This window comes from Gossypium hirsutum, chromosome A07 (assembly GCF_007990345.1).
Source record: "Gossypium hirsutum isolate 1008001.06 chromosome A07, Gossypium_hirsutum_v2.1, whole genome shotgun sequence".
In the NCBI taxonomy this organism is placed as follows: domain Eukaryota; kingdom Viridiplantae; phylum Streptophyta; class Magnoliopsida; order Malvales; family Malvaceae; genus Gossypium; species Gossypium hirsutum.
In genome coordinates, this window is record NC_053430.1 from 19,253,001 (window position 1) to 19,257,427 (window position 4,427).

The window sequence follows — 4,427 nt, forward strand, 5'->3', positions numbered from 1 at the left end:
CAGAGTTGATTGAACGCCTAGAAATAGGGTTACAAGATTTTACCGGATTAGGGTGAAACCTAATAAGGGGATCCATAGATCGAGTTAATGCAACCCTAGAGTGTTAATTAGAGAAAAGTCTCGGTTATTAAATCTAGGGATTAGATGTTATTAGTCTTGAGTAGGGATAATAACTTCACTTAGGGATCTCTACGGAACAAGTCAAGTGAATAAATTGTCCGGTTCAGAGTCAGATAACAAGTGAAATCTAGGTGGATTCCTCCTTGTGTGTCATCTTTATTAATTGCTTCTCTTCAAGTCTTTTTCCAAATTCTCTCTTCGCTTTAATTAAATTAGTTAATTAGTTTAGATAATTAGTTTAATAAACAAACCCTTTTATTCTTAGGCTAGATAATAAGAAGATAGTTATTACTAGTACTTTTGGTTCCCTTTGGTACAATATCCCGATCTTGCCGTTACTATACTATTGTTCGATAGGTGCGCTTGCCTTTTCGTCGTCATAATAGTTAGTCTAGGTTTGATCTTCATTATAAATATTTATTACTTGTTACGAATCATTGCTATCATGAATTAAAGGTAATTACTTAAGTAAGGGGAGATACCTATGTTTTCATGTCTTAAAAAAATGTGACTTGGATTGTTTGAATCTTTAAGGGTCTTTTAGTTGAATTTTCAATGCATGATTATTTGTGAATTATTTTGAAACACTATTGATAAGGATTATAAGTTGAGAAGAATTAATTTTAATTGTAAGTTGAGGATTTTGCTTGAGGACAAGCAAATACTTAAGTGTGGGGATATTTGATAAACCATAAATGTAACATATTTTAATTCCATGCTCGACATATTTTTAGATGATTTATGATGAGAATTAGTGAATTTGATGCTTCTAATCCTTTAAATTCATGTTTCTATACTTAGGAGAGCATTTAGGAGCAAAAACAGCGAAAAAGAAGCCAAAATAAGAGTTTTCAGGATCCACATGGCCTGGGCATTTTCCACACGGGTTGGGCACACGCCCATGTGATCCACACAGGCAGGCCACACGCCCATGTGCCAGCCTCTGTCGATATAGCTCCCTGTTTCCCAAACACACAGAAAAAGCCAATTTTTAAGGTTTCTAAATATTCAAAAGTCTATAAATACATACTAGAAGAAGACCTAAGGGGGACACACAGAGTAGAAAGCATAAATTACTCGAAGAAAGTCGTTGGAATCATCTCAGAAGTAGATCTACTTCAAGATTGAAGATCTCTATTCAAATTTATTTCGAAGTTTATTTGGGTTTTTTTATGTCTTGTTAGTTTTCCAAATTTAAGATGTTTTCCTTTTACATTATGAACTAAACTCCCTAAATACCTAGGAAGGATGAAACCTACGATGGATATTATTTAATTATCTGAATTACATGATAAATACTTGGTCTTGTTCTTAATTATGTGGTCTTAATTATTGCCTTAATATTTTTAGGATATTAATCCAAGTTTGATGTGCTTATTCAGTAGAGCAAAAGTCCTTGTTTAAGTGTATATCTAGCATAATTGAGTGGAGTTGCATGCAACCCTAGAAATAGGGTGACATAAATCTACCGAATTAGAGTCAAATCTAATAGGAGAATCCATAGATCGAGTTAATGCGATGATAGGGGTTTTAATTAGAAAGAGATTTCAATTAATCAACCTAGAGTCAGTTGTTCTTAGTCTCGAAAGAGATATTAACATAATTTAAGGGATTTCTACGGATCAAGACAAGTGAATAAATCGTTTGATTCAGAGTCAGAATAATAAGTGAAGTCTAGGTGGATTCTTTCCTGGGTATTGTCTCTCTCATTGGTTTTCTTAAGTATTTTCCTAATTCGATCTCTGTCGAGTTCATTAGTTAATTAGTTTAATTTTAGATTAAAACAAATCCCTTTAATTATAGGCTAAATAATAGAAAGATAGTTATTACTAGTACTTTTAGTCCTCATGGATACGATATTCTGGACTCACCATAGATATACTACTAATCGATAAGTGAGCTTGCCTTAGTCGTGACCGTAGTCTAGTTTAGTGAATCATAAAATGATCATGAAGTTTTTGGTCGTTGTCGGGGAGTAAAATATTAGGAACACTTAATTTTTATTACTTTATCCCTTTTTATTTTTATTTTTGTTTTTACTATAATTTACTAATTTTTTCTCTTATTTGCTTCTGGCAGGTTTTTTTAGTTTATGACTAGAAGAAACCTGTCAGAACCCCTATTATTTGATCGTGAAATTAAAAGCACAGCTCGCAGAATTCGTAGAGAAATAAGGCGGAGTCTACATTATATAGAGGAAGAGCAAGAGGACGATACCAATATTACTGAAGAGATGGCTGAAAATCAGAATAATCCGCTACCTCTTGTGGTTACTGCGAATCCTATAAATCAGAATCCTACTCCTCGTACTATGTACGACTATGCCAAAGCCTAATTTAGCAGGGGTTAAATCGAGTATTATGAGACCTGCTATTGCTGTAAATAACTTCGAACTGAAGTCGAACACCATTCAGATGATCTAACTGTTTATTTAGTTCGATGGTTTACCCAAATACTCATTTGGCTAACTTTCTGGAGTACTGTGATACTTTCAAAATTAATGGTGCTTCTGATGATTCCATTCACCTTCGGTTATTTCCCTTCTCATTGAGGAATAAAGCTAAACAGTGGTTGAACTCTCTACCATGAGGGTTCATCACTACATGGGACCAAATGACCGAAAAATTTTTGCTGAAATATTTTCCACTGGCCAAGACGGCCAATTTGAGGAATGATATCCCTTCCTTTGTGCAGATGGATTTAGAAACCCATTACGATGAATGGGGGAGGTATAAGGATCTATTGAGAAGGTGCCCTCACCATGGGTTACCTCTATGGCTACAAGTTAAAACCTTCTACAATGGTTTGTACCCCTCAACTAGACAACTAATCGATGCAGTCGCCGGTGGTACTTTGAATAATAAAACACCTGAGGAGGCTTATGAATTTATCAAAGAGATGTCACTGAATAACTATCAATGGCAAGTCATGAGGACAAAACCTAATAAAACAATCGGTGTTTTCAACCTTGACGAGTCACTATGTTATCTAACCAGGTAGAGCTTTTAAATAAAAAAAAATGATGGTTTGTATGGTTCTACGCAGGTACATCTGGTGATGTAGTGTGATACAAATGGAGGAGGGGTGAACAACATAGAATATCTATCCTACAACTCTAGCACAAAGAACGAACAAGTCAACTATATGGGTAACAATTCTAGACCTCAAAATAATCCCTATAGTAACACTTATAATGTAGGTTGGATGAGCCATCCCAATTTCTCGTGGGGTGGTCAAAGTAATCAAAGACCGCAACCTCCTCCAAGTTTTCAACAACCACCTTACTAGCAGGAGAAGAAGCTGAACCTTGAGGAGATGCTAACAAAATTCATCTCGGTGTTAGAAACACGTTTCTAAAACACCGAAACAGCGTTTAAAAATTAGCAAGCATAGATTCAAGGACTTGAGAATCAAATAGGTCAGCTTGCTAAACTAATCTCAGAAAGACCACAAGGTAGCTTGCCTAACAACACCGAAACTAACCCAAGAGAGTAGCTCAATGTGATTACTGTTCAAGATGAAGAAGGGTTAGTTGAGTCTAAACCAAAGCCAATGCAAGAAAGCGTGGTAAGTAAATATAAGGTTGATGAAAGCCAAGTAAACAAAAATCGATAAGTAACGAGTATACACCTCATGTGCCATATCCCAATGTGACAAAGAAAGACCGTACAAATAAACAATTTGGTAAATTTCTTAAACTTTTGAAAAAGTTGCATATTAACTAACCGTTTATTGAAGCTTTTTCGCAGATGCCTAACTCAGTTAAATTTTTAAAGGAGCTTTTGGCAAACAAAGGAAAGTTAGATGATTTGTCTTACGTGTAGCTAAATGCGGTGTGCTCAGCTATCTTACAAAATAAACTGCCCAACAAATTGAAAGATCCAGGGGTTTTACTATTCCTTATTTAATTGTTAACTTAAATGTAAATAATGCTTTAACTGATTTAGGGGCAAGTATTAATGTCATGCCTTACAAAATGTTTAAACAGCTAGTCTTGGGAAACCCAAACAAACTAGGATGGACATTCAATTAGCATATAAAATGATTAGATTTCCTAGAGGTATTGTTGAAGATGTACTCGTAAAAATTGATAAATTCATATTCTCAGTTGACTTTGTTGTCCTAGACATGGATGAGGATAATGATGTCCCTTTAATTTTAGGACGTCCGTTTTTAGCAACTGCTAGAACTATCATTGATGTTGGTACAGGTGAACTCACACTTCGTGTAGGTGATGATACAATTACGCTCCAAGCTCGCGATTCGGTTAAGACATCAAGTAATAAAGACGATTCTATAAATCCTAT

At 35.0% G+C, this 4,427-nt stretch overlaps 1 non-coding gene across 1 annotated transcript; it reads right to left on the reverse strand.

Moving 5' to 3' along the window:
* Positions 1–2,781: 2,781 nt before the first annotated feature.
* LOC121204132 (small nucleolar RNA R71) lies at positions 2,782–2,888 on the reverse strand. Its single transcript, XR_005899060.1, has one exon. It is a non-coding gene; the product is annotated as a small nucleolar RNA R71 (small nucleolar RNA).
* Positions 2,889–4,427: the final 1,539 nt, after the last annotated feature.